This window comes from Hyla sarda, chromosome 6 (assembly GCF_029499605.1).
Source record: "Hyla sarda isolate aHylSar1 chromosome 6, aHylSar1.hap1, whole genome shotgun sequence".
NCBI classification, from domain to species: domain Eukaryota; kingdom Metazoa; phylum Chordata; class Amphibia; order Anura; family Hylidae; genus Hyla; species Hyla sarda.
The window spans coordinates 96,131,392-96,143,540 of record NC_079194.1 but is presented as its reverse complement, the minus strand read 5'-3'; the positions used below and the strand labels follow the sequence as shown (position 1 = coordinate 96,143,540).

At 41.9% G+C, this 12,149-nt stretch overlaps 1 non-coding gene across 1 annotated transcript; it reads right to left on the bottom strand.

Moving 5' to 3' along the window:
- Positions 1 to 11,239: 11,239 nt before the first annotated feature.
- On the bottom strand, positions 11,240 to 11,429 carry LOC130277910 (U2 spliceosomal RNA). Its single transcript, XR_008845631.1, has one exon. It is a non-coding gene; the product is annotated as a U2 spliceosomal RNA (small nuclear RNA).
- Between the last annotated feature and the right edge of the window lie 720 nt (positions 11,430 to 12,149).

Genomic DNA, 12,149 nt, shown 5'->3' with positions numbered 1-12,149 from the left:
CAGTCCTCACGGTAAAGAAGGCGTGCCGCCCCTTTAGACTAAACCTTTTCTTCTCCAGACGGAGGGAGTGCCCCCTCGTCCTTTGGGGGGGTTTAACCTGGAACAGTTTTTCTCCATATTTTTTGTATGGGCCATTTATATACTTATATACGTTTATCATATCCCCCCTTAAACGTCTCTTCTCAAGACTAAACAATTGTAACTCCTTTAATCGCTCCTCATAGCTAAGATGTTCCATGCCCCATATTAGTTTAGTCGCGCGTCTCTGCACCCTTTCCAACTCCGCAGTGTCCCTTTTATGAACAGGCGACCAAAACTGAACAGCATATTCCAGGTGAGGCCGTACCAATGCTTTATAAAGGGGGAGTATTATGTCCCTGCCCCTCGAGTCCATGCCTCTTTTTATACATGACAATATCCTGCCGGCTTTGGAAGCAGCAGCCTGACATTGCATGCTATTCTGTAGTCTGTGATCTACAAGTACACCCAGATCCTTCTCTACCAGTGACTCTGCCAGTTTAATCCCCCCTAAGACATACGACGCATGCAGGTTATTAGTACCCAGATGCATAACATTACATTTATCCACATTGAACCTCATTTGCCAAGTGGATGCCCAGACACTTAGTCTATCCAAGTCATCTTGTAACTTATGCACATCCTCTATAGACTGTACCGTGCTACAAAGCTTGGTGTCATCTGCAAAGATAGAAACAGAGCTGTTAATACCATCCTCTATATAATTGATAAATAAATTAAACAGCAGCGGGCCCAGTACTGAACCTTGGGGTACACCACTAATAACCGGGGACCAATCAGAGTACGAATCATTTACCACCACTCTCTGGGTACGATCCATGAGCCAGTGTTCAATCCAGTTACAAACTAAAGTTTCCAAGCCCAAGGACCTTAACTTACCTGTCAGATGTCTGTGAGGGACAGTATCAAACGCTTTGGCAAAATCCAGAAACACTATATCCACAGCCATTCCTCTGTCAAGGCTTCTACTCACCTCTTCATAAAAGCAAATTAGATTGGTTTGACAACTTCTATCCTTAGTAAACCCATGCTGGCTATCACTTATAATACTATAATCCCCTATGTATTCCTGTATGTAATCCCTTATAAGTCCTTCAAACAATTTACCCACAATGCACGTTAGACTTACCGGTCTATAATTGCCTGGCGAAGACCTAGAGCCCTTCTAGAAGATTGGTACCACATTAGCCTTGCGCCAGTCCCTTGGCACAATACCAGACACCAGAGAATCTCTAAATATCATGAACAAGGGTACAGATATTACTGAACTTACCTCTCTAAGAACTCTTGGGTGTAGTCCATCCGGCCCTGGAGATTTGCTTACATTTACTTTACTTAACTTACCTTGTACCATCTCTACATTAAGCCAGTTCAATACATTATATGATGTGTTACCAGCACTGACCTGACCAATGTCAGCTCCTTCTTCCATAGTATATACAGAACTAAAGAACCCATTCAGTAGCTCCGCCTTCTCTTGATCGCCCGTGACAACCTCCCCAACCTCCCCATTAAGTTATTAAAGTAGGAATTTTGGCTTTATATTTTAAACTGAACACAAGGCAAATGTTAACATGAATAAGGTAAGTTGGATTTCATAAACATATATGGATATGTTTACAACCATTTAAAGACAGACCAAGGTCATTAGATATGAAAAATTATGGTCGGAGCCATCACTTTTATGCTGCCTGAACTGAGTCATTGCTTTGGTCTTAAATGACTTTTGCCTGATTTGTCAGCCTTGATTTTAAAGAACTCTCTATACTTAAACAGGAAAATAAATCATATATCAATTAATGTTGGTTAGGCAGAGAGAAAGCCACTAAAGACCACCCTGACAACCTATAGTTCAATCCTCATAAACATGATGGCATGTTCCATTTAAAGCATACCTGTCATATCACAGAAAACAATGCTTATGTATGTTACTCACTGGGTCATGAAGATTCTTTACATCTGGCTCACAAATCCCGCTGTTCTGATTCTGACTCATTCTCACATCTGCTGTGAAGGAAGGGACGTGTCCGAGGCAAGTACTGCGCCCACCATGCATTCATTTCCTCCCTCAGTCTGCTGTGCTGTGCTGGGTCTCTTCCATTAATCGCTCAAGCTGCTCTGTACCCTCCTCCTTTCTGTTTACAGACAGGAGCCTGGTATGACAGGAGTAAGCTCAGAGGAGTGCTAGTTTCTCCCTCACTTACTGGACTTTGTCCCAGCCTGGGCTTCAGATGGGACAAAGATGATGCTGCCGCTGGACAGGACCATGTTCTGGATGGTATGGGGACCTCCTGTGGTCTTTTTTCATGTCATGATTTCTATAAAAATCATTAATTCTGTCAGTGCCCATTTAAAGTAAAAATGAGTAGAAAACATACTTTCTACTAGAAACAGAGCTTTTGCATAGGCTGTCTGGTATTGTAGCTCAGCTACATTTAATTGTTTACTTCAAAGGGGTTGAGCAAGCAGCTATATTTTTCTAAGCACATAAATATGGTGGTGGATAGTGATGAGCGGCAGGGGTGATATTCAAATTTGTGATATATTGCGACAATTATTTGTCCTATGTTTACAAAAATTACCATATTCGCTATGTTTTTTCACTTTTTTTTCCATATGAAAATTTACATGGAAAAATCACATAAAAATTCACATAAAAATTAGCATTTAAAAAAAAAGTGCCAATAATCGTGATAAAAATTTGCACTAAGAATATTCGTGCTCAACACTAGTGGTGTGGACACCAGAGGTAGAAGACACAGTTGGCACAGCAAGCAATCTGGATGCCAGGGCAGGAGAGGCTTCTACTCTTATTCATTCGCCTAAGCAACTAAACTGTCCTACCCTTCTTGATACATCTCCTGCCATAATTTGTAATCTTCCTTCACACATAGCAGGACATTCTTTGGGCTTTGGGAAAACAGACCTGTGGCAATTTGTTATACGCAATTATTCTTTTAAACTTTATTCCTACTTTAATATTTATCACATTTATGTCAACTAAATGGTTTGTATAGCCTTAAAAGCATTGGAAATAAAAGAAACATATAAACACAATAAAATAAACACATCTGGGTAACTAAAAAAAAAAAGCAAATAAAAAAATACATCTAAAAGTGAATATTTTGGGTAGAATTTGCAGAGATCTCTTGTTCTTTCAGCTTGAAAAGAAAAGACCTTGAGTAAACTCCTCCAATGACAGAGAATGTGGTTTTCGCTGGATTGGCAGCTACAAAACGGATCAAATTACCCGCAGAGCAACAATTGCACTGATTTTCATTGTACAGTGTAATGAATAACTCACAGTGGAGCCATTTGTCAAGTCAATTACAACACAACTAGGGGCTGTCATTTAGCATTTAACCCTTTTTTTTCTCATCCTCTGCCTTCTCTGAGGCTAAGATTCTCTCCTGAATAGTCAAGCTTCATATTTGATCCAATTAACATGAACAGTGGTGAAGATGTGGGAAGTGTGAAAGTTGCAGTCATTAGCAGGCCTCTACTCCTGAGGAAGTCAACGCACTAAAATCCTATGCTGTAACAGGACTGCAGTGTGCAGAGGTGCATAATCTGCTCACCACATTTTTAGAAAGTGGTAACCCTTCACTGTAAATGTGTTAACACTATATTCTGGATTCATGGAATAGAGATCCCAAATCTACTTTGGGGCTTAAAAGGTAACTCCAGTGGAAAGAAAATGTTTTCAAATAAACGGGTGACAGAAAGTTAAACAGATTTGTACATTTCTTCTATTTAAAATTCTTAATCCTTCCAGTACTTATCAGCTGCTGTATGCTATAGAGAAAGTTGTGTAGTTCTTTCCAGTTTGACCACAGTGCTTTCTGCTGACACCTCTGTCTGTTTCAGGAACTCTCCAGAACAAGAGAGGTTTCTATGGGGATTTTCTCATACTCTGTACAGTTCATGACACTGACAGAGGTGTCACCAGAGAAAGCTGTGGTCAGACTGTAAAGAACTCTTAACTTCATCTGGAGCATACAGCAGCTGATAAGTTCTAGAAGGATTAAGATTTTTAAATTGAAGTATTTAACAAATCTGTGTACTCAGGTAGAAAACAGACATGGTGCACATCTACAATCTTGCACAATGATCCAATTGCTTCTCAGCATAATTTCAAAAACTAACAGGTTGATAGTATATCCGTTTTGATCAAAAAGTACAAAGCCCACTCGCCACGTCAAGGCCACCTATTTAGAGTGGGTCCCTAACGTCCCTAGCATAAAATGGCGTAGCACTGGGCGGCGACCACCACCGCCGCGACACCAGTGCCCACAGGGGGAGCGACCCACTGGCAGAGCGGCCCCAACGCCACTCAAACCAGTCCATGGATCGCACCTCCCCGCCCCCTCAGCCCAACCCTATATAAGTAGTAGTTAGGTACACATGGGCCTTTTCTTTCCTGGCAGCCTCCCAGTTTGACTGGGAGAGCATGGCAAGTGTGCTGTAACATCCTGTTCACACTGGTGCTGTGCGGCATCCGTTGCTGCCGTGGCGCCATGTCTGTGGGGAGGTGTGACCCATGGACTGGTTTGAGTGGCGTTGGGGCCGTTCTGCCAGTGGGTCGCTCCCCTTGTGGGCACTGGTGTCGCGGCGGTGGTGGTCGCCGCCCAGTGCTACGCCATTTTATGCTAGGGACGTTAGGGACCCACTCTAAATAGGTGGCCTTGACGTGGCGAGTGGGCTTTGTACTTTTTGATCAAAACGTATATACTATCAACCTGTTAGTTTTTGAAATTATGCTAAGAAGCAATTGGATCATTGTGCAAGATTGTAGATGTGCACCATGTCTGTTTTCTACTTGAGTACACATTGTGTTTTCTATCCCCTCTTTTTTTTTTTAACATGTTGTCTGCACTCTTCCCCACCCCCTCAGCCTAACCCTATATAAGTAGTAGTTAGCTACACATGGGCCTTTTCTTTTCTGGCAGCCTCCCAGTTTGACTGGGAGAGCATGGTAAGTGTGCTATAACATCCTGTTCACACTGGTTTGGTGCTGTGCAGCGCCCGTTGCTGCCCTGGCGCCGTGTCTGCGGGGAGGTGCGACCCATGGACTGGTTTGAGTGGCGTTGGGGCGAATCTGCCAGTGGGTCGCTCCCCCTGTGGGCACTGGTGTCGCGGCGGTGGTGGTCGCCGCCCAGTGCTACGCCATTTTATGCTAGGGATGTTAGGGATCCACTCTAAATAGGTGGCCTTGACGTGGTGAGTGGGCTTTGTACTTTTTGATCAAAACGTCTATACTAACAACCTGTTAGTTTTTTAAATGATGCTGAGAAGCAATTGGATCATTGTGCAAGATTGTAGATGTGCACCATGTCTGTTTTCTACTTGAGTACATATTTAACAAATCTGTTTATCTTTCTGACACCAGTTTATTTGAAAGCATTTGTTTTCCACCAGAGTACCCCTTTAGGGTGAATGTGTAATAAGAAAATATCCTATTGTTAACTCAATATTTTGTTAATCCTATTTATTTAAATTTTTTTAATAGACATGAAATCTTACTGTTTTTATTCTGGCCACTAGGGCTAAAACTAAGCTGAGTGTTCCTGTTCTGTGAAGATCATTTTCCAATAATGCCTTTCTTCTCAAGAGCAGCATCAAAAGTGACACCAGAATATAAATAACACTGGATCCACCACCATTCACCACAGAGATCAGCCCCATCCCTGTAGAATGACCTCTGAAAAGATCACAGACAATGCACACCTCAATTAATCTGACTGGGACAGCTCCTGTCTTTTGTTGTCTATGTCCATGGGGTTTGCTGTAAACATATCATCAAATGCTGTTAAAAACAGCTCAGCCAAGACGACAGCACCCATATTATTGTACAAAATATTAATAGAAAAAAATACAATCAAACAAACAGAAAGTGATTAGAATAAAAAAAAAACATGTTTCAATATCTGGGTTTTATTAGGAGAATATACAGGTGAAACACTGAAGCTTTGCAAGTGTGGAACCCAATGGAATCCTGCTAGCGTGGTGCTTTTTCCAAATAATGTTTAACAGATATCAGATTGTCAAGTAGATTGCTTGCAGTTTCATTTTACCTTGGGGTTGGCGCAGGTAAGCAAGCCTGTGATTTCAGAATCTACCACATAGTTTACCTTAAAGAGTAGCTCCCACCATCCTATATTTTTTTTCCTGTCCCTGCCTATTACCCATCTAACCCTAACCACCTCCCTGCCTTTACATTTTTTACTATATTAAAAATGCCTTTTTGTCTGCCTGGTAGTGTGCTCACTTACCAGGCAGACTTCCCCAGAAGGCGTGACATCACTGATGCCTGCTGGGGCCTACACATCCGCCCTTAGCTCATCTATACAGGACATGATTGTTTTCCTAAACAGTGTACCTCCAGCTGTGTCACCACTACAACTCCCAGCTTGCCCTGACATCTATTGGCTGTGGCACCCTGTGTTGAAAACAATCTATCTTTGTTATGGTTACGGTGCAAACGTCACACCAGGCTGCAGCCGGCCACTAGGAGGGAGACCCCTAGTGGCCGGTTTTCAAATGTAAAATAAACCATTTTAATCAAATTAAAAAAAAAAAAAAGATGAAACTATATTAGAGATACATATCAAAACATATAAAAAAATAAAATAAAATGCTGGTGACAGTGCCCGTTTAAGGACCAGTCAACATAAACATAAACAGTGTACAGCACTGACACACAAAGCTTTCAACCATCTGCATGGTGTCTTGGCTATGTCATGAAAATGTTCCTGAGCCGTAGATGATAATATTAAAAATGAATATTACTAAATAAGTTTTTAGACCAGTGGGGTTCTGGACATGGACCCAATTTAAGAGAATAGCTAGGAGGGACTGTGGTGAAAGAGACTGCAAGTGCTGTAAGTCAAGAAGGTGGCAATTTTGCCATGGCTGTACTTAGGTACAGAGTATTTAGATGTAGGGTTAGTGCAAAAAAATTCCCCAGATAAAGACAAGCACATACCCATTTCAAGGGAGTTTTTTTTTTTTTCTACTTAAAGTGTGATCCCAGCCTAAAAATACGGCAGATTTATCAAAGCCTATCATGCAGTTTGATAAATCTGTTTCAATGTTAGACTGTCTAATCTAAGCTTAGAGCAGTTAGGGTTAAAACATAAGAGCTGTTGGCTACATGTGGATAGCATACTTGTGCGTTGATCAGCTGACACATTTTGGTTGAATGTTGCAGACAGCTTGTGTGTTTACAGCCTTATTGGTCATCTTAACCTCTTCAGGACACAGGGCGTATGGATACGGCCTGCATTCCGAGTCCTTAAGGACCGAGGGCGTATCCATACGCCTGTGGGAAATCCGGTCCCCACCGCTAGCCGGTTGGGGACCGGAGCCGGATGCCTGCTGAAATCATTCAGCAGGCACCCTGGCACATCACCCAGGGGGGTCCTGAGACCCCCCCCCCCCATGTCGGCGATCGGAGAAAATCTCCTGTCAATTCAGACATGCGATTTTCTCCAATTCCGGGCTGATCGGGTCTCTGGTGACCCGATCACCCGGAAAATAGGGCTGATCGGAGTTGTCAGCAACAGCCCCGATCAGTCTAAAGAATAGGAGTGAGGTCGCAAAGCTGCGATCTACTCCTATCCCCTGGCATTAGTCAGAACGGAGTTCTGACCAATGGCAGCGCAGGACAGGGGGTTGCCATGGCAACCCCCCGTTCTGCCCGCCCCTGGATGTCGAGGGGCTCTGGGAAGAAGATGGAGGCCGTACCTGCAGGAGAAGAGGCCTGGGGACCTGGGATCTTCCCTGGAGCCTGATGGATCCTGATCAGGTAGGGAATCGACAGTGGGGGGGGGGATTGAAAGTGAAAGTAAATCGATCTCTACTGTGGCAACCACTAGGGGGGCCAAACTGCAACTCCCAGCTTGCCCAGACAGCCAAAGGCTGTCTGGGCATGCTGGGAGTTGTAGTTTGGCAACATCTGGAGGGTCACAGTTTGGAGACTACTGTTACAGTGGTGCCCAAACAGTAGCCCTCCAGATGTTGCCAAACTACAACTCTCAGCATGCCTTGACTGCCCAGGCATGCTGGGAGTTGTAGTTCTGTAACATCTGTCCCTTCAGATTTAGCAATTTTCATTACATTTTGGAAAATTGCTGCTCTACTTTGAAGCCCTCTAATTTTTTCAAAAAGCAAAAATATTTTAATTTTATGATGCTAACATAAAGTGGACATATTTTGTTTGTGAAGAAAAATAAAATTTATTTGGAACATTCATTTTCCTTACAATTAGCTTCAAAGTTAGAAAAATGCAACATTTTCAAAATTTTAATGAAATTTGGGGATTTTTCACCAAAAAAGGATGCAATTAATGCCAAAAATTTACCACCAAAATAAAGTAGAATATGTCACGAAAAAAACAATCTCAGAATATTCGGTAAAAGCGTTTTTGCGTTATTAATTCGTAACGTGACGGTGGTCCTAATTGCGAAAAAGGGCTCAGTCCTTAAGGTGAAAAAGGGCTTCGTCCTTAAGGGGTTAAAATGTGCCAGAAACTTACACCAGAATTCTGGTACATTATGGGATGCATGGTGTTTCCTCTAAAGCCACACCCCTTTCACTAAAACTTCACCCCTTTGTGAGGTCACCCACTCCCCTCAAACACACAAACACATCCTATTCCTGTGCTGAAGTTCATGGCTATGTATTCACATATAGCTGTTTTTTTAATACCTATTTTACTAAATAGAAAAGCTACCCTCAATGAATATATTTAGTGACAGAAGTATCAGGAGATATGAGGTTGTCGTGAATACAGTATTTTTAATTTGAAGTTAAGAGATAACACAACTACAGTGACAGATCAGAAATCAAATTTTTTTTAATGAATATTTCCTTAAAGGGGTACTCCACTCCTAGACATCTTATCCCTTATCCAAAGGATAGGGGATAAGATTTCTGATCGCGTGGGTCCCGCCGCTGGGGACCCCCGCAATATAGCATGCAGCACCCACCTGTATCTGCTTACGGCAGCGCTGGAGGTTCTGGCTCCCGACCACGGGAAAGGAAGACCGTGACATCACGACTCCATCCACCTGGTGATGTCACACCCCGCCCCCTCAATGCAAGTCTATGGGAGGGGGCGTGACAGCAGTCACGCCCCCTCCCATAGACTTACATTGAGGGGGTGGGGTGTGACGTCACACGGGGGCGGAGTCGTGACATCACAATCTTCTGTTCCCGTGGTCGGGAGCCAGAGCCTCCAGCGCTGCCGGAAGCAGATACAGGTGGGTGCTGCATGCTATATTGCGGGGGTTCCCAGTGGCGGGACCCCTGCGATCAGACATCTTATCCCCTATCCTTTGGATAGGGGATGAGATGTCTAGGGGTGGAGTACCCCTTTAACTCTAAATGTACTTACTCCAATCCTTTCTGCTGCATTCTTAGATCCTATGCATATGGTCTCTTCCACTAGGCAATGTTCATGGTAGCCTACTATATTCTTCCCATATTGTTATTTTTATTATAATCAATACTAATTTAATTATAATTAGGTAAACATTTCTGTATCGATACATAAAATAAAGATGACTTCTTTATGTGTCTATTTATAATAATAGGAAATAAATATATGTAACAGGCAATTACAGATGGGGCATGTATGTTACAGACAAATAAATTAGTCACGTTAAAGGTACAATGGTAGTAAAAGCTTCCTGATGGTCCAGCTTCAGTAATTTAGTTGTCGCATAGCGCTAATGAAAAGACAACATGGTTTGTAATCACTTTGAAGGGGAAAGCTCTCATATATGTACGTGCTAATTACCAGTATGACAGCTTCATGCATTTTCATTAATAACTTGGAGTTTAGCGAACCTTATGTATGCCAGAAACATGCTCTCTGTAATTAGGCCTGATGATATTTATGGTCTCGGGGCAAAATATCTTAATTAGAAAATACCATTTGTAATTCTCAGAACTGTTCTATCATAAAAGCTTATTCATTAATGGAACAACACATGTTGTAACTACTAGCGACCGATAAGATAAAAGGTCTATCTGTCTGATTTGAGATAGGTCATTATGGGTATGTCACATACGACGAGACCCATTTCGGACTTTATTAAAATTTGCAGACATAGAAAGAGTTCATATACCAGATAGAGGAGTTGACAGAAATAATGTTTTATTACAAAGGGAAGCTCATTGGATCCTTAGGACAGATGCTTTAGGTCCTCTAGGGTTTAAAGAGTACTTGTCATGATCTTGTTAAATGTTATAATCCTCCCAGTTCACTGCGCCATCATGATAAACCACCCCCTGCCTTTATATTTATTATTTTTTAGTTTTCTACCTTGATATTGTTCTGTATTTTCTGCTCAGTCAGATTCACAGACTGAGAAGGGGCGTTACCCAGCAGACGTGACATCATCTGAAGCCAAACAGGGGAGAACTTCCTCCCTCACTCTGCTACACACAGGCCAGAGCAGTTCAGTGTGAGATAAGCTATGATTGGTTAAGTCTGCACATACCCCTCTCAACACTCCAGACTGCATTTCCTGATTTTGGACTTATGCCAGGCCAGCAGTGTAAGAGATGGGGTAAAATATGCTCTGGACAAGTAGGGAGACACCTAGTGGCAGCTTTTTTAAATACAAATAAAACAAAGAAACCTTCATTTTTCTTTTTTAAACAAAGTATATTAGAAAGATTTGTTTAATTTACCATGAGTAGTGTAATAGCAAAAATACGTTTTAATGACCGTGCCCATTTAATGACCGGAATGATCTAAACTCCTTTTTTTTATAGTTTTGGCATGCACAACATTATTGTTCTTACCTTACACAGTCTCACTGCTATCTGATGCAAGTCATAGCCTGATGATATGTACCAAGCCCAGATGAAAATGGTGTTTGCCTATCTGTATATCCTTTTTTCCTGTTATGTGAGTATAACTGATTAAAGAACTTTTGAAGACAGCTTACAGTGAGTGCAGCATTGCTTTGCTTTTATGGTTTTGGATCATGATTCTATACTGTATGCTAGCACCACCCATGAAGCATTAAACTCACAGACAACGGCATTATGAGTGAAAAGTGCAATAATGAAAGACACAAATACCAGAGCAGTGCCAGACAATATTTCCTACATATAGTCTGTTATAAATGTATAGCAGGCATCATTTTATCCTATTTTGAGAGAGGAAAAATATTTATTTTTTATTGGGTGTTGCACTGTACCCACAGATACTGCCATATCGGGTCAATGCATAGAGCGACGTAGCAAGCTTTGAAATCGGCCACTGTCTTAAAAAATCTATTTAATATATGGTCCCCAGACAAGGGACCCATTAGATATTAACCTGATAAGAACAGATACTACACTTGATCTTAGCCTAAAGGCTGAGAAGCGATCACGGACAAACATTTTAAACAGGATCTGCAGATACTGTTGGATAGCTGTTAGGGTATAAAAGTAAACTATATCTTTCCTGAAGCTAATAATGGTCGATAAACTTATAAAATCTCCTTTTAATTTCTGGGCAAAGTGTCACAGAGGCTAAGCTGAGCTGCTCAAGTGCCACGTCTAGAAATGCCTTCTTGCTTGCCCTTCCTTCATTGATTTACAGAGTTATACATAAAGGGCTTGGGAAATAAGGGAAACCAAGGAGGCTTGCCAGACTGTGGCACTTGAGAAGCTTGGCTCCACCTCCTTGACGTTTGGCTAAACAAAGTAAAAAGGAGATTCTATACGTTTGACAACCCCCATCAGCTGCAGGAAAGATACAATTTTTATCCCCTAACATCTAAATGTGCCTGCAGCTGTTAGCAGCTAATACAGCTGACAGATATGGATTTCCCAACACAACACATTGCTGTGTTGGGTTAATACACTTAAAGGGGTATCCCGAGATTTTGTTTTATTTGACTATGCTACAGGGTCTGTAAAGTTAGTGTAATTTATAATACAGTGTCTACATCTGTGTGTGATGGTGGTCTCGCAATTCTTTTGTAATTTTTGCCCTAATGTTCATTTTAACAGCATACAAAATGACTGTCGTCACCTGTCTTTTGCTTGAACGAGTGGAGTGACCGCTGTATGGGAGGGAGATCCTTCTGGAAAAATTGTAGTTT